At 42.3% G+C, this 26,029-nt stretch overlaps 1 protein-coding gene across 2 annotated transcripts in view; it reads left to right on the forward strand.

The window, feature by feature from the left end:
* adarb1b (adenosine deaminase RNA specific B1b) overlaps positions 1–26,029 on the forward strand; it is a 107,487-nt gene that overhangs the window by 31,786 nt on the left and 49,672 nt on the right. The window contains exons 2-3 of one of the 2 annotated variants that reach the window (XM_010879842.3): positions 3,241–3,318; positions 6,663–6,752. The gene's annotated coding sequence lies outside the window, so the exon portion shown is untranslated. The remainder of the gene's footprint in view (positions 1–3,240; positions 3,319–6,662; positions 6,753–26,029) is intronic. The other variant, XM_010879841.3, reaches the window with a different exon arrangement.

Below are 26,029 nucleotides of genomic sequence, written 5' to 3' on the forward strand. Positions count from 1 at the left end.
TCTGGTGCTCCCTGTTCCGCTGTCACCTTCTCCCCCCCATCTCACTGAGACACACACATGCACCCACGCACACAAATTCTGCATTGTCCTGACGAGGCAGAAGGGACTGCCATGGGTGGGTGTTTTTTTTGTGTGTGGGTATATAGGAAGTTTGATATTACAAGTGTAAGGGTCCTCTTTCTCTGTATTCTCTAAAGGGTAGCTATATCTCACCTGCTGTCATTCACAAGTCAAGGTGAACCTGTTATTTTTCTAATCTAGTTTATGAGCGAGGCTCTCCGCCCCTGACTACTTCCGTTCTTTTCTCCTTTCCTCATTCCTTGCACCAGATAGAGAATGGCGCTTGCCCGGGCATGTCAGACATTGCGATTCACCACCAGAAAGATGACAGGAAACAATGGGCACAACTCCTCCTGGAAAAGGCTTCTGTCATTGATTTGCTCACGTCAAGTGTTTCCCTTATTGACACTAGCCCAGGGGCGATGGAATTAAAATGACAATTCTCTGAGGTGTGTCTTTTCCAAAACCCAGTTTGAGCTTGGAGACTGAACAGCTGTCAAATGGCATCAGCTCACAAAGTCTGTTGCGTCATGGTTATTGTCATCCGTATCAGAAATCAAAGTCAGTGAGGATGAAAGGATTACCCCACAATATCATCCTTTAATAAATATAATCCCTTTCAGATTTGGTTGTAGTTCTAATTTTCATTGACGTCTTTACGTTTGATCACAATTCAGGAGTACAGAACACTAATTCTCCAGTGAGGGAAAATACACACACCTTGCCACCCACGGTGGAGCAGCCGGATCCACTTGGTTGTTTACGTTTAAATCTGTCAGATGAGACTGCTCTTAACGCAGCTCTCATTTTTACTCCCCTCAAGTGAGTGGCCATGACTCATTCTTTTTTGTCCTTTTCGTCGAGGGGGATATGTTTTCTGGCATTCATGCTCTGTTCGATAGAGTCTGTGGAGAAAGAGGAGAGTTTTTGCCTGTCTGCCTGTGCGTGCGTCTGTCTGTGCGTCTGTCTGTGCGTGCGTCTGTCTGTGCGTGCATGCGTCTGTCTGTGCGTGCGTGTGTGCGTCTGTCTGTCTGTCTGTCTGTGCGTGCGTCTGTGCGTGCGTGCGTGCGTCTGTCTGTCTGTGCGTCTGTCTGTCTGTGCGTCTGTCTGTCTGTGCGTGCGTCTGTCTGTGCGTGCGTCTGTCTGTGCGTGCGTCTGTCTGTGCGTGCGTCTGTCTGTGCGTGCGTCTGTCTGTGCGTGCGTCTGTCTGTGCGTGCGTCTGTCTGTGCGTGCGTCTGTCTGTGCGTGCGTCTGTCTGTGCGTGCGTCTGTCTGTGCGTGCGTCTGTCTGTGCGTGCGTCTGTCTGCGTGCGTGCGTCTGTCTGTGCGTGCGTGCGTCTGTCTGTGCGTGCGTGCGTCTGTCTGTGCGTGCGTGCGTGCGTCTGTCTGTGCGTGCGTGCGTCTGTGCGTGCGTGCGTGCGTGCGTGCGTCTGTCTGTCTGTCTGTCTGCGGGCGTCTGTCTGTGCGTGCGTCTGTCTGTCTGTGCGTCTGTCTGTCTGTGCGTGCGTCTGTCTGTCTGTGCGTGCGTCTGTCTGTCTGTCTGTGCGTGCGTCTATCTGTCTGTGCGTGCGTGCGTGCGTCTGTCTGTGCGTGCGTGCGTCTGTGCGTGCGTCTGTCTGTGCGTGCGTCTGTCTGTCTGTGCGTGCGTGCGTCTGTCTGTCTGTGCGTGCGTGCGTCTGTCTGTCTGTGCGTGCGTCTGTCTGTCTGTCTGTCTGTCTGTCTGTGCGTGCGTCTGTCTGTGCGTGCGTGCGTCCTGTCTGTGCGTGCGTGCGTCCTGTCTGTCTGTGCATGGGTGCGTCCTGTCTGTCTGTGCATGGGTGCGTCCTGTCTGTCTGTGCGTGCGTGGGTGCGTCCTGTCTGTCTGTCTGTGCGTGGGTGCGTCCTGTCTGTCTGTCTGTGCGTGGGTGCGTCCTGTCTGTCTGTCTGTGCGTGGGTGCGTCCTGTCTGTCTGTCTGTGCATGGGTGCGTCCTGTCTGTCTGTCTGTGCATGGGTGCGTCCTGTCTGTCTGTCTGTGCGTGCGTACGTCCTGTCTGTCTGTGTGTGCATGTCTTGTCCTGTCCAACAGCCGCCAATGGTTGACAGTATTGTCATGTGTTGCCTCATTTGTTACACCACGCTCTACCAGAAGGTCTGTTCTACATTGGCCACGCTCTCCAACTGAGAGTGCTGTTTATGTAGCGATGAGCTACATAGTCTCTTGTTGTGGAATTGCATTGCTGGTTGACAGATCGTATGTAATGAGGCTTATTCATCAGGCAGGAAACAGTTCCGTCCTGGTTTTGGTCACAGCTTATCGCAGGGGACACGTGTGCACACACAAAGAGCCTTTCATTTTCTTAATGTAACGGATGACTGTCAGTCAAGCGGGGGATGAGCCTGGATTAAGATGGAGGGCTTTGGTGTTGGCCACGACAGCGGTTCATCCAAAGTGCTTCTCTTAAGCTTGAATGCCATGTTAGACCAAATAAATGGGATTCTTGTAGTAATGGAAATGTGGCAATATTACCCCATATTCACCCCACTAGGAACTTCAGATAGTCTTACGACATTATTGTCTACATTCAACGTGCAAATTTCTTAGTAGGATGTGCGCTCTGCAGTCATTTCTTAGTTTTGAAGCAGTAGTTTAATGAGTGTTCTCTTTCTCAGATTGAATCAAGGTGTTATTCTATTACACCAGATAAATTAATGATTGTCAATAGATGCAGTCCACTTGGCGTTTTTGAACTATGTTGGCCTTAGTTTTGCAGTAAAAGATTTTTGCACTTCAAGAACTCTGCCACCCTCTATTAAAAAGGTGGTTGGGATTGGTTGGGGCTTCAGTACTAATGCTCCTGGTTGCTGGCAGGCTAGACTCTCCTGTCAACCAAGGTGTCAGGTTATTTATGACAGACTGAAGGTGATAAGATAAGGTGAGAGACATTTCTAATGGTTCCCTCCATTAAAAAAATAAGCAAAGGTGATATCCTTTGCACTCTTCTGTCCTGAAGGCCAAGTGTTTGGCATTTAGTCCCTGTTAATTTAAATAGAATTTCAAATAAATGAATAACCACACTACTTTGTCATTAATGGAAAAGGCACAGAAGCATCCTCTCAGTTTTAGTGTGTGCTCAGATGATGACAACATAGTCCTTTTGATCAGACGTCATGTGGGTCCTTTCGCTTGCTGTGATCTGGCAGGTGTGAGGCCCCCCACCTCCAACCCTCAGGACCACAGGGCTGCTGCTAGATTCCCTTCCAAAATGGAGACGACACAAGGTGGGACTCCGCAGTGGTGGCAACGCATCAAGCCAAGCGTGCTTGGACAACTGAAGCATGAAATGATTAACTGTGGGCCATCAATCTCCATCAAAATGTCACACGGCCTGTCAGTGTGAGCCCAAGAAATAGGCCTGTTATATTCATATTTCTTCAAAGTGATCTCCAGGAAATTCTCCTGTTTTAGGGAATCCGGGTCTCTTGCTAGTTAGTGGATTATTGATTTGAAGCAGTATTCTATTAGGATGTCTCCACATGCATTGCACTGATAGACTGAGGTGTATCTCCACTGTCGGTAGGCCTTCTCTTGAATATAAAATGGTTGAAATTCTAATATGCCCTTTTTGATCATGCCTCACACAAAATGAATTGTTATATATTACATTCATGTATCCAACCTGTTACTGCATTCAGTACAATATGGAATTCAACCTAACCCTGTCATGTCTTGTCGATGCCTTTCCTTGTAGGACATGTCCAAAGTAGTGTATCTCCCCTGTTCTGGTGAGGTCCGTTCCACCCAATTCCTTGCTCCATTCCTGGACGGGACCCGCTTGGCATTAATAATGAGTGCCGTTGGGTCTGTTTGAGAGATAATCGTGATCGTGATGAAAGACTGATATCCTTTCAACCCTGGAGGATTATCAACCCTCATTCATTTCCACTGCAAAAATAATAGCCCTTTAAAGTGGATAGTTGAGCTCTTTCATTGGGTATGTTTGACACTGTGTGTATGTCCCCATTAGGTCAGTTTGCAGTTCAGGTATACACATTGGTGGAGAGTAGTGGCCCAGTTGGAACACTCCCAATTCCATGCATGTTATATGTGGTCCGTCGCTGGATACCAGGGTTTTCATGCCCATTTCTAACCTTGACCTCTGTGTCTCCCCGTTATTTTGTTCTGTCTGTTAATTAAAAACAACTTGGTAAATGAAGATGACTTCGTAGTGGAGAGCACCGCAGGATTTGAAACGGGCCAGTTACACGTTTAAGAGTTTGTTGTCCTGATCTCATTGCCGCAATTGAAGCTGCAAAAAAAAAAAAAAAATACCGTTGTTTTGTCTCTCCACTTTGCACTGTAAGTGCTTCGCTGGGTCATAACATTTGTTTTACACAGGTCATATGAACAGGGGAGCAGTTCAGCCTTCTTGACTTCAGCATAGCATAGAGTATAATTTCTTTGTCATTGTACTGGTGTATGTAACATATGCAATAGGTTACTGCAGTCTGTATTGCAGCCCTGCTGACACTGCAGCTGTACACTCATTAGAGCTGTGATGTCTTAACTGTGTCTGCTTGATGAGGCTACAGAGAGTCTGATTAGTACAGCACCCCATGGCCCATGGACACAGACGCATGGAGGGACATCAACCTTTACATTTTGGTTAATGTTTATTTAATAGGATTATTTTGATGCCTCCGGATGAGTAAATGGAGGGGTCATTTTTGGTGACCTTTCCGGGAACTGTGTCCCTACAAGGAAGTGAGGAATAATTTCAAGAGAGTTTGTCGGAAGCGTAGGGATGGCCAGTGACTGGAATACTGTTGGGCTTTTATAAGTGGGAGTTTATATTCAAGCAGTTTGCATCTGAACATATTCACCACACTGGCTACTTCCAGGCTTCGGCTATCTAGCTGGGTGTATTTCACTGTGTGGCTTACCACAATGGATTTGGAGGCTTTTCTTGACAAGAATGCAAAGCTGATGCTGTTGGAGTAGAAAAAATAACACTGGCTCCTGCAATGTCTATTGGATCTGCAGATGCTGTAGTTTTCTTAGTGGGCATCATGCTGGGGTGAAGATGGTGTCAGAGCTAACCATATAACATGGATTAGGTACTGCTACTGTGGGTTTACAGTTCTTAGAAAAGTGAAGACCGTAGTCTGTGTCTACCTACCTAATTTTGTCTCGGCTATTTAGCTTTTTGCTTAGACCTATAATATTTATCTTTGGAGCATAGCATATCACTTGATACAGAATGTATGAAATTCAGGGTTTATTTTTGCATTGTCTGTTTTGTTGTAGTGTTCAAATTCTTAAGCCCCCATTTTCCTTCAGCCTGCTTCTAGTCTTCAGTGGGCGTCACCCAGGGACACATTGTCTCTTGACTAAGACAGGAAGACCCGGTCAAAGACAGACTGCTGTTCACAGTCAACAAGCTCCTCTTTGCTTTACCGTCTCAAGCCTGCTCTTTTGTCAGCCATATTTAATGAAACAGATCTGGATCTCAAATCTTGTCTGTGCCACATTGAGTCAGAAAAGAGCTGTGTCAGACATTTTAACCATTTCCTTTTGATTGGATGGATTATAACTGCCCAGGCTATGGGTGATCATCATGCATTTAGTCAAACTGGAAGACATTACTCAACCCACCCAGGCCTCTTTTGGTTGGCCGAACAGCTCACTTAAGGGCGGAACAGGTTTTTTTTTTGTTACTGCTGAATGGGCGTTCTTCCGCTCGTACATTCATTTTTTATTTAGATCACTCACAGTCAGTGCTATCTAACTGAGTGCTAGCTGGATTCTGTTTCTTAATTTTTTTCACTAAGTGACAAAGTTGTGTCCACTTCCATTACATATCTGTGCAAACGATGGTTTAGAAACTTAACAAAGCTGTCTTAGTGTCAAGTGCCTGTAGGGTGTTCTTTCACACAATCATTCATATTGGGGTCTAATGGCGTTTTCATTAGGTTTATGGCGTTTTCACTATGTCACCTTAGAGATTCAACCCAGATAGTTAAGTTACTGTTCCAGGGCTCTAGCTACAATGCCATATTATCCACTACAATTCTTACCGTAGCACCACATAACAAACCATCAACCTGGTTGGGAGTCTCCTATCTGTCTAACCACATGTCTTATTTCTTCCTTACAACACTGGTTGCTTTCAGGACAAGTCCCTTCTTGATTGTTATTTGTTCAGATATTGGGCACCAGTTTGCTCTTGGCTGTGGTTGACCCTGTTAGCTCCTAACTTTTCTGTCGCTGGCACTTCTCCTTGGGGCCTCTATAATTGGATCACATAGAGTAGAGCAATTGGTTGATAAGGGTCATCTAACCCCTGTGCCAGTCTCCTTGGTCCACATGAATACAGACTACCTCTGTATGATGTTAGGAAGACACATTTTACGATGTATTGGACGTTCTAGTTATGAAATGGTCCTGCATTTCATACTTCTGGTGTGGGGGTTGGAGCCTCAGGGCAAGTGAATAGTTCTATACTTGTCATGAGTATCTGTGAAATTCAGGCTCTTCCCATAAGACTCACTATTGGTTTATCTAGCTTGTCTGACTTCTTCAGAAAAATTATATAATATGCTTACACTGATATTCTCTGTTTCAGGCAGGAGGTCTGACCCCTGTTTGCAGGACCTTGAAGATTTGGAAAATATCTGCCTCGTGCGTGCGTCCTGTCTGACTACTCTGAGATACGGTAAATTGAAACACGTTGCCAACTTCACACACATAATGTATTTCCAAATGCAGGTAAACTATTTGAAAAATAAACTTCCTAACTGTTAATCTTTTTTCTCCACATAGTTTTGTCTTGTTGGACTGCTCATTAGTGAGAGTAGCCGTAACTGCTCCAAGACTGCCCTAGGAAGGCTTTTTGTACGATACTTATTTATTTCGGGGCTTGTCTGATTTAGATTCTTGACTGCGCAGATGATCATGAGCCAGTTTATGCCTAAAAGACATTTTATTATATTTATTATAGAAGTTCACCTATTTTACATGTGGCCTCTTTTTGTGCCCACAACTCACCCTACAAACTGTTTTTATTCCCAATTTAGTACAAATTTGTTAGGAAAAACAAGCATCTCTCCATTCCCAGTCACTTAGAACAGATACCGTTTATATACATTTTTAAAGGGTTACTGTAACTACTAGTGTTTGCAGAGTCCTGATCTGGTGTGTTTGAGTGACATGACTTGCACCAAGAGGACCCATAGTCCCCTCTTTTTCATTAGACATCAGGACCCAGACCAGTTTAATGGTCCATTAATATCTGAAAAGGCTTATGGACAGTATGAATATCATATCCCAGTGTTCCATTACCCAAGGGCTTTCGTAGGGCTGTGCTAATGAAGGTGACACAACAGACAACACAGGGTTGCGTTACCGATGCCTGACACTTTAATAAGGAAAGGTAGCTGTGACCTGTGCATCTGAGCCCTGCTTTAGAAAGCACCGGCGTGCGTCACTCTGAGGGACTGAGGGCTACGTCATCAAGGGTGTTTACTTAGAAACCCCAACTAGAAAAGGAACCAGGCAAGCCTAGTTCAGCCGACCTGCGATTAGAAAGGACGAGGGTTGTTGTCCCTGGCTAGTTTCAATCCGTGGTATCCTATGTGGTAGACTGTGTCTTTAACCATTATGCTATTTAAACAGCGGGAATGCAACTTGTACCTCAGCCATTACATTATTTGCTGTAATAACATGGGCAACAGAACATTTATTAATGGTGATTCATGGTATTACAGAGTGGATATATATTGTTTTGTGACGGCTGAAAAGTACAGAGTGGAGAGACATTTCTGAGAGACAAAAGTATGCGAGGAGTATCAAAAAATTTAAGGTCGGAGATAATCCCACAAGACAACAGGGCTTGCTGGTAGGCAGTCCACATTGATACAATAACTATCAATATAGGTGATGATAACTATTTCATAACCATCCTCTTTTACTCCGCAAAGGGTTGTGATCCACAGGCTATAACCCCAAAAAGCGTGCACGGATGCATACTTGGAAAATCTACCAAAAATGTTGCAATTCAACAAAGAGTTTTATTTTAGGCTTACAAAAAACATAGCCACTGAAGTTGTAGCCAGCAAAGTTTTTGTCTATCCTGAACAAATCCAAATGCGTACTTTGTTCTGTCTGCAACGAGACTTGAACACTGGCCACTTGTGTGGAAGTGTGCGTTTCTAACCACTACACTATTTAACAAGAGTCAGTCAGTCATGCTCTTCTTGGCTCTTTTTGACATATTTTCTTAGGTTGATGTATTCTCTGGGATGTTCCAAATTATAGCTTTTTGTTTTCTTCTCCCTGCTGGAAATGCAAACCCTGTGATTAGGGATGATTGTTAATGAGCTATGCCGGCTCCTGAAGGACCTCATTCCTTTTGGGAATTAATCCATTTTATTTTTGGCATTGCATTATTAACCATCTCTTTAGCTTTTTTTTGCTTAGTATTTTCGAACCTTTCGGAGGTCCAGACCTCTACTATAGGTGTAGGTGTTGTTGACACTTGCTGACATTTGCCATCCACCTATCTCAAAATAATTGCTGTGAAGCACAAAAAAAACAGAAGGAACTTGGCCCTGAAACGAGAGTATGCGCTCCTTTCTTTCTCCTCTGTCATCTCAACCCTCATTGTCTCTTCTGTCTCTCTTGCTTTCTTGGACACCATGTCACATGGCAGAGCAGAATGCTGACTGAACGGTCTGTTCAGCAGGTCTCTGGGCCAGCATTGCCTGGCGATGTTCAGGTGAAGGTGTTAAGCTGGCGGCATTGAGGAGCTTAGATTGTTGTTGTTTGATATTGTCATCTGCTAGCTGGAGACCCTGGGGCTCTCATTCTCTGCTGTCGCTGCCTCTTTTCTCCTCTCTCCCTCTCCCCTTCCTGTCTGCACAGACAGATATGGGCCTCCTGTGGAGACTGATCCACATGTAATTGGCAGTGCACTGGGCAGTCTCACAACCCTACACACACCAAACCCCCACAACACATGCCCACACACAAACACACGCGCACACACACAAACATGCAGACAGACTCATTTGGACTTCAGTCTAAATGTATAGGGCCACTATAATTTTTTTTTTTTTCATTTTTTTTAATACCATTTTAACTGTTTAAGAGCGGCCTGTATTGTTTTTAAATACTATTATTTTACTTTTATTTTGCTGTTTTTGTGGGTGGGGGCCAGCTGAGATCATGCTGATTTGTTTTAGTGGCTTGGTTCTCAGGCTTTCTTGCGTAGGGTTGTCTGATTGTCATATGGCTGATTGTCTGTGCAGGGATGACCCCCCCCCCCACACACACACCTCCATTACAGTAATGAGTCTTCACTGCTGCGTCGACAGAAAGACTGGCAACACCAGGCTATTCAACTCAGTGAGTCAATGAGGCCCATATCAGGCAGGTTGCCACTGTCCCCAGGATGCTGACGGAGGTACTGGAATATAGTCGTGGTGGACAGATAAGCCATAGACAAAGACATGTTTATACAGTGCCTTCAGAAGGTATTCACACACACCTTCTCTTTCTCCTCATTCTGTTTTGTTTCAAGACTTAGTTTATAATTGATTAAAGAAAATAGGAATCCATACACAATACCCAATACTGACAAAGCAAAGCCCTTTTTTTTTTTTAAATGTCTGCCAATTTATTGATGATACTGGAAGTATTCAGAACCTTTATTCAGTACTTTGTAGAAACAGCTTTGGCAGTGATCAGCTTTGCACATCTGGATTTAGGGATTTTCTCCCATGTTTCTTGTAGTTCCTCTCAAGCTCTGTCAGATTGAATGGGAAGTGTTAATCAACTGCAATCTTCAGGTGTTCCCACAGATGTTTTTAAGACTGGGCTTTGGCTGGGCCATTCAAAGACATTCACAGACTTGTCCCAAATCCACTCCAGCCTTATCTAACTGTGTGTCACTGACATGCTAAAAGATTTATCTTTGCACGCCACAGTCTGGCGTTCTGTGCCCTTTGGATCTTCAAGGACCTCTTAATATTTTGCTTTGTTCTTCCTTCCATGTTTAACCGTACAGTTGGTTTTAGCCAGGTGATGAGCAGTACCTTGTTTTCACCAGGCGTTGTGCTTTGCCTTTTTGCCCGGTTATTTAGTTTTGGTGGACGGCCAGCTCGAGAAATAAACTTCTGTGTTGGTTAATGGCAAAACAAATATTTTATCAGTGATAAATTGTCTATAATATAACTAAATGTGGAGAAAGTGAAGCGGTCTGAAAAACTATCAAAGGCGAAGACAGGCCTATAACATGGAGTCATGGTCCAGCCGTGTGTCAGCCCATACTGGCTTACTAATGGACTGCCCAGCTCACTGACAGATTGCAAAGAAGATGAATAATGCGGGCTATTCTTCATAGGGCCACTTCTAATATTCAAATGAATTCCCATACTCTACATTCCCATTGGTGAACTAACATCTCTGATGCATTAATCTTTGATGCCTCTCACCACCCAGGGCAGTGATCTTTCATTCTTGACAGTGGTAAAGATTGTTATTCATTTGTAGGTAGCCTGCTGGGGGAATTTGAAGAGGGTACTTCCTCACCTTGGGCAGTGTACTTGGGGAGGCTCCTCTTTTAGTGCATTACTGAAGAGGACCAGAATTCCTTAAATGTTTAGTAAACCAAATATGTAGAAGTTTGGATGTTTTTTTTCTTCTTAGCAATTTCTGGTAGAGAGGTAGGAATTAGGTTTAGTGATATGGCATTTTAGGGTTAATGTGTTAGTGTTAATAGTAGGGTAAGGTTTGAATGGAAAATAGGATTTGCAATGAACAAACATTGTTGCTTCTGGTCCTCACAGGAATTGTATCCCATGGAAAATGTGAGAACACTTGGCCATTTTAAACTTTGGGTTACGATTTGGGTTCATTTTAGGATTTGTGAAAATATATTTGGAATATATTTTTTGTCCCCTAATGTCCTCACAAAATAAGAAAACATCTTAATGAAAGTGTGGACAAAAGAGAGACACTCAATTCCAGACAATATTATCAGTACAAATTTGGCAATTTTTTGATTCTCTTAAGAAATGTAGAGGATGTCCACTAGTAACTTGCTGAAATTATCTAATGGCAAATATTTGGCAAATGCTTCATTAAGTTCAGTCAATGACTGAAGCTTCCATGAATAACAGAATGTCCTTCATGGGGAAAAATGAAGTGTGGTGGGAGATGTTTAGGTATCATCCATTTGCTTTTTTCTTCAGAGAAGTTGGTTCGTTTTTTCATTAATCTAGTTAACAATGTTACCCACATGCTTTTTTGTACCCAAGCACCATTCACTATGTCGGAACATTTATTTGAGACAGCTGTGTGAAAATACAGCGCAGCTGAGTTTTCTAGCGATCACTGACTCACAGCAAAACAATGCAGTCCTTGCTTCCTTAAAACGCCTTAATTGGGGTAAAAACATTTGAAGGATATTATCCGGTAGTAAGAAGTAGCAGGCTTAGGCCAGAGTGGATGTAATCGGTGTATGTGTGTGTGTGTGTGTGTGTGTGTGTGTTTGTTTACATGATGAAACATCAGAAATGCTGCTCAATTTGATGCCACACTTGGCAGTATTTTGTTTTGATAAATTCTAAAGATAACATACTCCAATAGAAAGATGGTGTCCCTTCCTGAAGGTAAACTTCAAATGGTAGGTGTTCTAGATTTCCTGACTTATATTTTTTGGAGGGGAAGGTTGATTGCTTAGCCTTATCTGTTGGCCTTTAATGCAATGTTGTTCTACTGTAAGTTTTTCTATATGCCTCAGTTGGCTCAGTTTAAGAGCTTGGCTCAGGTCATGTAGAGCAGCGTGCCAGGTGAGCAGTTGTGGATGTTAGGCTGGAAAACTCCCTACAGATATCTGCATTACTGGCACTGCCATTGCGATTTTCGCATCAAGGCAGAGAGGTGAACTGAGTTCAGGATAGGTAGATCCAACACAAGACGCAGAGGGAGGACAAGATCAATGCCTTGATCTTCAACAAAACACACGCACATATACAATGTGCTTTTGAAGATGGCTATGAGTGGAGCTGGCACCCAGTTCAAATGCTCTAGGCTGAACACATCCTACCTGGAACTAGCCCAACAACACACACATTAAGAATGTGTCTGCACCATGTCTGGCATTAGATGATTTTACAGGCAAGGTCAGTTGGCCTTTATTTATCCAACTTAGAGAATGACACATTGGTGTTCCATTAACCTGTAAATTGTACGGTACATTTTAAAAGTTTGACAATCCATTTATTTTGCTTTCCCCTGCAGTTTTTTCACTGTTAACATTTTAGTAACATTATATGCCAAAACTGCTGAAATTAAACCTAAGCATGGATTGCTTTCATACCATAACAAAATACTGTTTACATGGCAATAAAACCACAGTGAATTTATTTAATTGGGTGAACTTTTTCTTTAATTGGCTTGCCTAATTTGCCATGATTTTTATTTGTGAAATGTAAAATGTAAGCGGAATATAAACTGGTAGTAACAAAGTAACTTTGGTAACACTGACACTTTTTTTCCAGGGCGAATTTACACAAAATAATACTATCAGTTTTCATCTCACCTCACTCTATTAAAAACAATCCATTGTACCATTAATTACATTTAGTTGGATGATCTTATTGGTGTTTCCATGGAGCATTTCTGATGAGGTTTCTCGGGTTGCACTGTCAAAATCACAAATTATTTAAATGTACCTGAAGTTGGAATAGCTGGTTGTAGATATATATAAAAAAAGTAATCATTTTTGTCATGTCTCCTTGCTGTGTGTAGCCAGATCTGGGCAAGACCGTGTGCATCTTGCCAGGGGGTCTAATGACACAGCTAACAAGTCTGCCACTGTCCCCCACGGATTGGCAGACCACTTTGGCACCAGCATCCCACTCTCTCTCTCTCCCCTCTCTTCCTATCAGAGTATCTTTAATGTTCCTCTTCTCTATCTCGCTCTGGGACTGAGCTAAAGGCTTTCGGACTGCCCGCCAAACATGTGGCAGAGTTGTCTCGCAATAAATGCAGTTCTTGCTCCCTCCTTAGCAGCCTGCGTAGTTACGGGGAATTTCTCATAACCAAAGCTTTGCATAATAAGCATAGCTGCCATAGAGAACAAGTTGTTCGTGAAGTAGTTTAGTTAGCACGGAATTGCAGCTTTCTATTTTCCCCCCACCTTTTCTGTATTTTCTCCTCGCATGTCCCTTATTTCCTCTGTTTCTCCTGCTTTGAAACCGTGCTGCGAGAAGGCGTCAATAACCTTGCTGCTACTGTCTATTACCCGGCCGCTAACGCGAATACAAATAGGCACAGAGCTTCCCGCTTTCTCGGTTTCGCACAGAGGACGGATTTGTATTTCTTTTACAATCCACTCCTCTCGCTCTTCAGCCGTCACTTTTTACGTTTGAGTGATTTAGCAAACACTCCGTAGTGGCTCCAGCAAATAAAAGTGGAGATTGCAGTGTTGATTTGTTGTTGTTTTGTATCTCCTCTGAAATCTCCACAACGCAATTTCCATGTAAGCCTTTTCACCTGAGCTGAACTCATTTTTGAGTCGCTCCAAATAGATTACCCACACGCGCACCTTCCCCTGGCACGGCTTTCGCACTAAATCAAATCAGATTGCTGCGGCGCTAGTTTGTTTGTGTCTATAATCATAATGTGCTCTACAGAAAATGAATAGCAAATAATTTTACTCCGCAATCCCCCTACTCCCCCATCTCTCCGCTCTCATCCCGCTCTGGGGAGTGCAGCAATGATTTTATCATTCTTCACAGTCAGATTACATGTTGGAGCTGGTGGTATAATTACAGCATTGGCTGATTAATGGGCAAGGTATAATTAGGACAAGGCGGAGAAAACCTGTGTGTGTGTGTGTGAGAGAGAGGGACATGTATGTACACCTAAGAGAGAGGAAAAGAAAAAAGGATGACACGTTGTTTTGTCTCCCTCTCTGCACTGCACTGTTTGTGCGCATATGCACGTGTGTGTGTGTTTGTCTGCGTCAGTGTGCATGTGTGCGGGGCGTGTGTCTGCAGTAGAACAATTATCTGCATGTTTTGGGTTTTCACACAATTGTCACTGCGGTCCATTTTGCGGAGCAAGGAATCCCCTTGTCTGTGTAATAACGAGTCGCCATTGCATTATTGTCACGCGGCAGAATTAACGCCTCGTGTGACGTGATAACCGGCCGGTATGATATGGTATAACATTGTTCCAAATGACACCGTTTTCCCGACGTTTTATACTATCCTGTAAAGGCCAACCATGTGCGTGTAGGAAATGCTGCATCAGTTGGACGCCACCAGTGATGGCAAAACTCGGCACAACCTAATTTGAAGTTAGACATGCAGTCTTGACCATACAGTTATTGAATTTCCAGCTGTTAAGATCCCTCTCTCTTCCTGGTCTATTAGATAATAGGGTTCTGTGTTTTGCCTTTATCCAAGGAGGGTATGCACTGAATGCTGAGTGATGTCATAGAAGCCTTGCTCATCCTACTCCTTTTCTCTCTCTCTGAATGCATTACTTTTTTCTTTCTTTTTTTTTTTAGCTGTGTCAATGTCGAATATCTTTATTGGAATGTTCATATTGCCAGTGTATACTTTGAAAATGGTTGTTCAATGAAAATGCAACATCAATAATAAGAATCAAGATTGTCAAATGACCAGTCAATAGAATAATTGAAAATAAAACTAACAATGACATAAGAATTACAGGTTTGTCATCTTTACCAAATGGAACGTATTCTATTTAATTGAACACGTTTTAGTTGTTTCTTCCCTTTTCAAGTCTTTGTCAGTGCTTGATCAAGGTTACTATATATATTTTTTGGATACATTTTCAGGGATAGTATGCTTTTAGATAGAGGGGAGATTCGTTTTTTCTAAAACTGTAATGGGCTGGATTTGAACCCATAACGCAGTAGTACATGAGCACTGGAGGCTGCGGTTTAGACTGCTGCACCAACCCACGCTATGGTTTTTGTTGTTTTGAGTAGCCATGGTAAAATATTTTGGCATGATGAGCTGTCAATTTAGGGCCAGGTAGCACTGAATTTTGCTTTGTGTTCCTGTTTTCCCACTAGATGGATTGTATTTTTGTTTTGGCTGTTTTTTTAATTGTTATCTGATTGATTTCTGAGCGTCTGGTCTGGAGGCTTTAGTCTTTTGTTTAACAGGTTTGTGCACTCAACCACAGGAACTGTTGTATTAAATAAATATTTGCTAATCTTTTGGTATTGCTATTGGTATTGGATTTTAGACGTTTTTAAATGCTCTACAGCTAGCTTTTTTATACCTCTAAGAATGTTTGCTTTAATGCCCTTCACTAATAAATCCCTTTTACCTCATATAAAGTAGATACGGCTGGCTTAGTTAACATTAGCTAGCTCAGCTAAGAAATAACGCTGGACCGCGTAAGCCGAGCTGGCCAAGAAGGATGTTACTGACTGGGATGGTGAGTGGGTGACTACCCATTGTTGAATAGTGTAGTGGTTAGAGACGTGGTCTGCCCCACAGGAGGCCAGGCATCGAATCTGGCCAGGTCCAGGGATAAAACAAATTGGGATTAGTTGAGGATAAACTAAAACTCAGAGATCTAAAGCGGTTCTATTATCTATGCTAAAACTATACTGGATACAAGCTACATAGTAGGCCAAAAGTAGCTACATAGTAAGCCAAAAGTAAAACAGTTTATGGCTATGTTACGATGGACGAACTGCACGCAACGTGTAATATCATAAATTGCTTGAAGTGTTGGACTGTGTCTTGAAATGTGCTGTTTCTAGACACTGTTATATTGATCAACAAGTAGTATATACATATTTTTCCAATCACTAATGTTCTTAGAGTTGTATACAGACAGTGAGTCTTTTTGTTTCCGTTCGTCTTCTGTCTATTTTTAAGTTCAGCAATAGATCAAGTTAATATAGTTAACTGAAACCAAATCGACAATAACTAGTTAACGGTCATTGTTTTGATTACAGGTTGGCTACTGTATAGCTATTAGCTTGCCATCTACAGTAATGGATTTCTAATTTAACAAGGTAAATATACGTTTTTGATAAGCAAATGGCGTACCATTCATTAGGTTTCGGATTGGCACTGCAACTGAGAATTTGACACTTCTCACAACAAAGCTAGCACAGGCCCATACACAGGGATGTGATCTTTTGAATGATATAACTTTGCATTCATTTTACAACTACCATAGAATATAAGGTACATTTACTTTTCTGCTGTGCCTCCTGTACACTGGTGACAGTTTAAAACAACCTCCCTTGCCTCAGCTCCCTCCTATATTTCCACGAGGGTGGATGGGGGAGTGACCCCAGTGTCATGTGATAATTTCCACTGCCAATCCACTGCAACACCAATACCCCATTGATTATGACTGACCATTGTGTGTGTCTACCTACTGTTTGTGACGTGTCAGGCACTCAATTGCTCCATTGCGTCAAGTGCAATCGAGCCGTATCCTGTGAACCGTGATCCAGATAGCCTCTCCTAGTCTGTATCAGTCCTTCTGTTTGTGTTTATGTCTGTGTGTGTGTGTTTGCTTGCCCGATTGTGTGTTTGACAAAAGTGTGTTTATGTCTCGTGTTTTTCTCTGTGTGTGTGTGTGTGTGTGTGTGTGTGTGTGTGTGTGTGCGCCCTCTCTAACAGACCTCAGACGGAGAGTAGTCAAGATGACAACACTGCAGGGAGCCTGCATGTGACCTTGTAGAAAGGGACAGAGACTGAGGGATAAAAAAGGGGGAAGAAAAACAGAGGGGGAGATGAAAGGGAGCAGGATCTAGGGTAAGGAAAGGAGAGGTTGGGGCGAGAAAGAGAGAGGAAGTTGGAGATGTAAAATGAAAGTTTTACGCAAGGTGGTGTGCTCTCAGTGGTTTGAAGGGCTAAGTGCTTTCCCTAAAATCTACTACCGAGTCCAATAAATCTGTGGACACCAGTTATTGTCTCCGCATCTAGTCTGAAGGAAGTAATTACGTGAGCCTGTATTAACTAACGGTAACGCAATGACTGGGCTCTTTTGGGATCAGCTAGCGTGCAGATCAAAAGCTTCATTCCGAAAATAAGAAGCTATCCCTTTAAAGAAACACCAGTCTTTGTTAATGAGCTGTGCTGGTGAGTTCATGTGGCAGTGTAAAGTCTGCACGCATGTGTGGCTGCTGCTGTATATAAAAAAAGGACTGTTTATTTGTGGTCCTGGTCGAACAGCCAGGTTTTCATCCGCTCTCTCTAATCACGGCCTGATGCAGATCTCGGACACCTGGAGGGTGCCATTACCTATGAGAGAAACAAACAAAAACAAAAAAAGTACTCAGATTTATTGTATCCAGAACGTTTTATATTTTGGCCTATGTATCTTGGAACATCCATTCTATCTTACTCCCTGTTTATTCCCAGAGCCCTGTAAACCCTTCCTTTCTGCCCGAGCAGAAAGGAAGACCAGACCAGGGCACGCCACAAGGACGCGCTAACCTTTAGCCACCACTAGGCTAGCAAGGGCTGCAGAATGCCAAGCTCAGCAGGGATAGCCTGATGCAATCTGTCTCTGCCGGAACCCAGGTCAAGCCCACATGCGTCCCAACCAGATCTCTCCGTCTGGTGTTGGTGTCTCACACTGATACAGAACCTGTCACATTTTGGCAGCGGCACTGCAGTGTACACTATCTAGTACTGGTTGGTTTTTGCCTTAATAAAGGGGGATAGTGCAGGAATTTGGCAGTTTAAAGCGTTTTTATGTAATCATTTAATTGCATTTTTTTACCCCTGTAAGACTTTAAATTAATGTATAACGGCTTTATAAAATAAAATAGTATGTATTAATCTGTCTCATCAACAGAATTGTAATGAGGAGAATTTCAAAGTGATTTCATTTTTGTAATATACAAACTGAGTATAGTACAACATTGTAGCCTAAACCATGCTTGATAGAGATCTATCTGCCTCTGTGAAATTATTTAGTTATTATGGTTAATTAGTGTGAACATGTTTTAGAACAAACAGTGGTATCATTCATAGAAATAATGATTAGATTTAGTGGAACATTGAGACAGCATTGAATTTGTGATTGGTAATAAAGACAAAGTAAATCCGGTACAATCACTGTCAAGGAAGATCATTTGTAATAGCACCTTTTTTTTAATAAGTGGTGGGACATGATACCAAATATAGCTATATATATTTTATTTTTTTCTATCACGCATTCCAGTTGTCAGTTAATTGGATATCCAACTAGATTGTTTATGCTCCTGGATGGGGATTTCACAAATGAACAGTAACACCTTAAGCTGTATGCCCAGGCCATGTACTGCTAAACTCAAACCATCATAAACATACATAATACTTGCATGGACAGGCATTGCAGCCAAGCAGACTCAGTTTAACTATAGTTAACGATGGTACTGACAAAACTAGCCAGCAATTAAGCTATACTAGCCTGCTAACTCTGCATCGCTGACAAACGTCTTGCTTTGCTTTTTTCATTAAGCATTATTTTTCAGACAAGCTGCCTCTAAATTAAAAGGAAAGGAAATAATGTAGGTCTTTGCAAGAGGAGAGTTCAGACAAAGCCACTTCAATGGATGGTGAGTGGGTGCAGAAGACTGCGAGACAGCCATAGAATGAGCCCAAGTGTGTGAGAACCAACAACATGCCACACTGTTTATAGTGCAAACCCCATACTTTAAAGGGATTGTAGCTTTTAACAGGGGGATTTAACTTTTAAGATGGGATCAAAATGAAACAATGCGTGTTTGGCGTTCTTTTCATCTAAAGCTAAGAATAGTGTTTTTATTGTTCAGTAGGTTCAGGAAGCCGTCTTGCTTTGGGAAAACGTAAGCCATCAACTTGGCATTTCCTACCTGCACCTCATGTTCCCTACCCGAACTAGTGACAACTTGTATGAACTCAGAAGATTGATTTCTGTGTTTCTACTCGGTCAGATATGAACATAGACCATTCATAAAAAAATTCAGACTGTTTCAAAATTTGAAACCATGTATGGCTCACCCTGGTTATTTCTGGCTATGGGCTTTTGTGCTTGAAGTCACGTTCTCTTATCCATTCTGTCAAATGGACTAACTGTTAAGAACCTCTCGAAGGACCCCATGTTGTTTGGGAAAATATGGTTATGTGCGGTAACTCTCACCTCCAGCGCTATAATCGATAGCATTAGAGTCATGTCACTTATCTTCATATTCACACCCCCTCCAGTTCTTTTGGAGCCGCTGTTCAGTATCACTGATGCTCAGCTCCACGCTCAACTTCTTTTTCTGCTGGTACCCCTCCCTCTAACTGGCATGCTGCCTGGCCTTCAGTGCTGCATTTCCGCTCACCGGCCATGCCTGACACTTTGTGTGCTTGCCCTGTATTCTCTCTCCACCTTTCTCCTCTGTACAACCACAACGGCCCCTGACATCCAATCAAGGCCCTCAGCTCGGTCACGATTTCAGGAGTCGCTTCTGGTGGTCTGGCTGCTGACATGTTTGTTTGTTGTCTCTGTAACTTCAGCACAATGGCTCTAATCCTGAACATGAAGCCCCTGACACCTCAGAACAGTATATACAGTGGATATAAAAAGTCTACACACCCCTGTGAAAATGGCAGGTTTTTGTGATGTAAAAGAATGAGACAAAGAGAAATCATTTCAGAACTTTTTCCACTTTTAATGTAAAAAATTCAACCAAAAAACAAACTGAAATCTTCAAGGGGGAAAATGAAAACCTTACAATAACCTGGTTGCAAAAGTATGCACACCATCTTATAACTGGGGACGTGGCTGTGTTCAGAATTAACCAATCACATTCAAACTCATGTTAAATAGAAGTCATTACACACCTGCCATCATTTAAAGTGACTCTGATTAATCACGAATAAAGTTCAGCTGTTCTCAGACATTTTCTAAGTTGCATCTCAGAGCAAAAGCCATTTCCAAAGCATTAGATATACCATGGAACACAGTGAAGGCAGTCTTCATCAAGTGGAGAAAATATGGCACAACAGAGACATTACCAACAACTGGACATCCCTCCAAAATTGATGAAAAGACGAGAAGAAAACTGGTCATGGAGGCTTCCAAAAGGCCTACAGCAACATTAAAGGAACTGCAGGAATTTCTGGCAAGTACTGGCTGTGTGCTTCCTGTGACAATCTCCTGTATTCTTCATATGAATGGGGTAGGGGGGCAAGACGGAAGCCTTTTCTTACAAAGAAAACATCCAAGCCCGGCTTAAGTTTGCAAAAACAAACATCAAGTCCCCCAAAAGTATGTGGGAAAATGTGTTATGGTCTGATGAAACCAAGGTTGAACTTTTTGGCCATAATTCCAAAAGGTATGTTTTGCGCAAAAACAACACTGCACATCACCCAAAGAACACCATACCCACAGTGAAGCATGGTTGTGGGCAGCATCATGCTTTGGGGCTGTTTTACTTCAGCTGGAACCGGGGCCTTAGTCAGGGTGGAGAGAATTATGAAAAGTTACCAGGCAGTTACCAAATACCAGGCAATTTTGGCACAAAACCTTAAGGCATCCATTAGGGTTAGGTGAAGAGGAAGTTCACATTTCAGCAAGAGAACGATCTAAAGCACACGTCCAAATCCACAAAAGCATGGCTTCACCAGAAGATTAACATTTTCGAATGGCCCAACCAGAGCCCAGACCTGAATCCAATTGAATATCTGTGGGGTGATCTGAAGAGGGCTGTGCACAAGATGTCCTCGCAATCTGACAGATTTGGAGCGCTTTTGCAAAGAAGAGTGGGCAAATATTACCACGTCAAGATGTGCCATGCTAATAGACTCCTACCCAAAAAGACAGTGCTGTAATAAAATCAAAAGGTGCTTCAACAAAGTATTAGTTTAAGGGTGTGCACACTTAAGCAACCGGGTTATTGTGAAGAAAAAAATATCTCCCCTCAAAGATTTAGGTTTGTTTTTCAATAGAATTTTTCACATTAAAGGTCTCATTAAAGGTGGAAAAGTTCTGACATTTTTCTTTCTCCTTTTACATCACAAGAACCTGGCACTTTAACAGGGGTGTGTAGACTTTTTATATCCACTGTACCAGTTCAATGTCCACTGTACCAGTTTTGAATTTGAGTAACCATGTAAAATCCAGTGACAAACTTTGATTTGAACCATATGTGGGGTTAGGTTTAGCCCCCCTTTGCATTCGGTTACTTGGTTGGTGGGTTGGTCGGTCCCCTGCTTGCTCCTTGATTCTCAGAAGCACAGACCACACATCTATGCAGGCATGCATACAAACATACCATTTTTTCCCACTCTCCCTAAACAGCCCAAAAAACAAAATAAGGGATGCCAATTATGTTCTATTACATAGTCTACTTGGTCTGGGATAATTGGTCTGTATGCTTTACGTAACAACCCAAAAACGTTTACTTCAACTGGGGATCGAGGAAATAAGCATGTCAAATTATCCAAATGTTTATTCTCCCTGAAGACATCTCGCCTTCAAACCAGGGTTAAGTGTCTGGCAGTAGCAAATGATCAGTTATCATTCACGTGCGGAAATTCATACAGTCTTCCATCCAGAATAACTTAAATTTAATCTCTGCAGGTTTCCAAAGCATAAAAGGCAGACCGACCTGCAGTCAAAGACTCAGATGCAAATAGAACGTTCAAGAGCAAACTTCATTGTGACAGGAAGGTTCAAGAACAAAGAACAGCAATTATTGAGCAATTGTAGACACCAGAACTTGACAATGTTGTCCTTCTCCTGTGGTTTTGAGAGTAAGACGGTTTGTTACACATTTAATTTTTTTGCGTGGTCATTTTATTTTAGCATCCTCACATTGTTGTTTCCATATTTTTCATTTTAATTAAGGGTCCCTGTTTTGTCCTGATGGAACAACATACCCTAAGTTGGCTTAGATGCCACCTTCATTGAATAGGCATTGAGGTGCAAGTCTTTAGCTCAACTGTTTGTCTTTAGGGAAGTTTAGGACTAACACAACTCAATTGAAATGTTAAAAGAAAGTCTACTTGCAATTTAATTGGGAGTTGTCAGTCATCAACTCCAGATTCCATGTGTGTCTGTCACTCTGGGTCTGTCTATCTCGGTCGGCCCATCAGTGCGTTTTTCCTCCCTTTTGCCTGCTGGTCTTAAATTGTCTTTACACTGCAGCTTCTCTTGTACCATCTTCTCCCTCACTATCCTTCTCCTTGGCCACACTAGCCCTCTCCTGCACCCCCCCCCCCACTCCGTCTTTGAGTCAACGCTATTGCCTAGAGACTCCAGAGGCGATACTTTGAGAGAAAGAGAAGGTTGAAAGCGAGAAAGCGTGTGCCAGGTGATCGGCTACAGTGCCCAGAGCTCCCACAAAGCACATTAGCTACTAACCCAAGCTCTGTTCCCAGAGGATGGGCCATAGCCACTAGGCTAAGAAAGGCAACCGGTGACTAATAAACATACAAAAAAATAACTCCAACCACATTACCTCATTGTCTGCTCGCGTTAAACCAATGCCTGCGCTAACAAGCTAGAGCTGCTGCAGTTGCTACTGCCGCCTATTCTGCTGTTCAATTGTTTGTCTATATATTTTGGTCTCTTCTCTGGCTCTCTTATTCTTACCATCTTGCTCTCTCTAGCTCTGTCACTTTCTAGGCCTCTCTAGCTCACAGTAAAAGGAAACTTATAGAATAGTTTATGGCGGTGGGGAAAATCTCTACTGACCCACCATACAACCTTAGAAAAAAGCTAAAAGTGCCCTTTAGCATTTACTAGCCTGCCTCCGCTCTATTAGGCACTACAGTGCACTCTGCTAACAGGCAAAGGAGGGCACCGTATGGGATAGAGCACTCTTTATCCATTATGTATGAGGTGTAAGTAATGTGGAAGGTAGTATTGATAATGAAGTGGAAGTAAATAGGCCCTTGTTGAAGGGAGCACTGGGATAATGTTGCCCACCTGTCAGTTCTTCTCATGTTGATTTATATAGTCAGGCAACATTACTGGGTGGTTCTCCACAAGGATAATGTCACATCTGTCAGAATTTCTCATGTTGATTTATCTAGTCAGGCAGCATTATTTGGTGGTTCTCAACAGGGATAAGGTTGTCCATCTATCAGGCCTTCTCATGTTGATTTATTTGGTCAGGTAGCATTACTGGGTGGTTTACCTCCACCACAAATAGCATCTATGAAATGTATGGTTTTTGCCACTGGCTGTTTTTACAGCTTATTAGTCTGTAATTTGCTTACTAGTATCTAACTTACTACTTGGAATACTCATAAGATTTGAGCAATCGTTAGCGAGACTATGAACTTTATACAGCCACCAGAAATAGTTGCAATACAACCATGAACAGTTTTACTTTAGGCTTACTATAACACAGCTACTGAAGGTAGTAGCCAGCGACGTTTCTATCTATCCTGAACAAATCCTAATGCATAATTTGCTTTGACTGTATCAAGATTAGAATGCGGGACCTATTGGTTATAGGTTTGGATCTCTAACCACTACGTTATTTAACAAGGGGTAGTCAGTCATTCACTCAGTAAGAAACATTCGCTCTTTTTGGCCTGCTCCACTTACGCGGTCCGGCAAAAAAGTTCCCGCCCTATTCTCAGCCGCAAGATTGGATATTAGTTTTCAAATAAACCTCCATTCACACCTCCAATCATTTCTTCGAACTGGATTGAACACATTTCCTGAAAGTTTTTAGTTCATAACTATAGCTTTTTTTTACTCACTTGATATGTTCCTACATCAGGCTAAAGTAATAAAATAAATCTTATATTTTCTCACCTGATATGTTGTCAGTCTCTTTGGCATTCTTCCTCCTGGTCAGTGTTGAGGTCTGATGTCACACAACTTCAACAACCGCTCTGCAATCTTGTGAAAATATTCTGTAACAGATGACAAGGACCATGTACAGTTAATGAAGGTAAATAATTATGTATGTGTAGTATTACAAATACATACATTCGAAAAATAAATACGGCTGTACACAGAATATTACCTGTTTCAAAGAGTACTGGTGCTGGGTATTGCTTCCATCCTTTGGCTGGTTGTGGGGAGATCTTCTGAACAATGTTTAAAATTGGGGTTTTGTCAGCATAAGGGGGCCACTATGCAAGACCATCGGAATACCACTACTTTGTCTCTGCTCCTAAACACAGTGGGAGAGTAACTGTACATTTGGGTAAACATGTAAAGTCATGTTAGCAATACCAGCACTATTTTGGCTCCGTCCGCAATTGCACAAAATCGGCTCATGTAAACAAAAGAGAACGGCGCACACTCTGACGTCAAACCCGAGATAAAATAGGCACACCGACGTTACAAGCCAAAATATCAGTTTTCCATGTAAACACTGAAAACATAGTTTCTGAATATCTTCAAAAGGTCAGTTTTTCAAAAGGTCCGTTTTCGGTTACCTAAAATGCAGTTTGCGTTTAGACGAAAGGCCAAAACGCATAGAAAGCCCCAGTTAAAAAAAAATTTATATTAAAAATACCAGTGTACTTCCTTAGCTAGCTAGCTAGGTACACTGCGCACATTGTAGTACACATTATTAGATAGAAACACAATTTGCTAACCTACGCATATGATTAAGCTAGCCAACTAGATTTGTGTGTGTACTCGCCTTATGTTCTATGAAAATAGTTTTGTAGCAATACATCTTGCCGCCGGATGAGGTCTGTATCGGACTTAGATCTGGAAATAAATGATTACGGAAAAGACCGCGCAGGATTATACAGAGTAAACGCATAAACCGCCCATCGCAGACCCATTTCCTGGCCACACATTTCTTTCGGTGGTTCACACATACAGCCGACCTCCACTCGACGCTCTAAAACGCTTTCGATCTTATGCTGACATCGGCAAGACGTATGTGTGCTATCTGGGTAGGTTGCAGCATAATCCGAAAATAAGCAAAGATGGAGGAAAAACGTAAATCTGTTTTGATAGTACTGAGCTCTTCACAAGATCGAGTCAATCAAACCATTACAACTTCTTTGCTAAAATGTTTTGCTGAAAAAAAATAACGTTTTGGCATGCCTTCCTGCAAGCTATGGTAAAAGTTTAATTTATAAAGCATGGTCGACAGTCTACGATTTATTGAAATTAAAACTGGACTGGTCAATGACACTAGTGGTTACTCCTCTGATATCAATAATCGAGGATGGGTTCGTGTTCTGAATGAAAAAGGAATCACAGCAGCATATGCAGGTCAAAATAAGGACAAGAAAAACCGTTAGCCAATTTTTTGGGGGCCACACCTGGGGATTGAGACTGCCGCGCCATCTCTTTTCGTTTAGTTTATAATTAGCCCTTTCCCCTCACAAAAGTGCTAATTGTTTCTACATCATCCACACTTCTATATATTAGCAGAGGATTGTGACAGGAGCCACTGCTTTAGAAAACCCATCATTCAGCGTTTCCGGTTCTATTATATCTTCTAATGTGAGTGTTGTCAGTCGCAATAACGACGATTTAACTAGGAAAATAATATGTTTGTTGTTCAAAGACTAATATGGTTAATCACAAACGCGAAATACATCCACATATTTCGATGGGACTTTAACGATTTTGCTGCCATTTTCACTTAGCTAGCTACTGTTGCACGAAGGCATTATTCTCTTGAGCATCTGTATAAGCCCCTCCCAAGCAATGCATTTGACTTGGTTAATGTGTTTTGAGGCGTTACTGACCAACGATTTTCCCACCCCTTTCCAACAAAAATCCTATAGAGATTCCCCAGGCCTGGTTTAAAAGGCTAGAAGTGTAATCACGGTTTACACACATACACATTCATACCAGCGTGTGTTATTTCATGTGGATGGGCACCTTGGAGTGTAAAATTCCTCCACCTGAAAAAACCAAGTGGTGTTGGTATGGAAACGGTGAATTGACTATGCTGAAATGTCTATATTGAGAATTCCATGTGTGTAGTTTTCCGTGTGCAGACGCTAGCACGTGACTATGACA

This window comes from Esox lucius, chromosome 16, assembly GCF_011004845.1.
Source record: "Esox lucius isolate fEsoLuc1 chromosome 16, fEsoLuc1.pri, whole genome shotgun sequence".
Classification (NCBI taxonomy): Eukaryota; Metazoa; Chordata; class Actinopteri; order Esociformes; family Esocidae; genus Esox; species Esox lucius.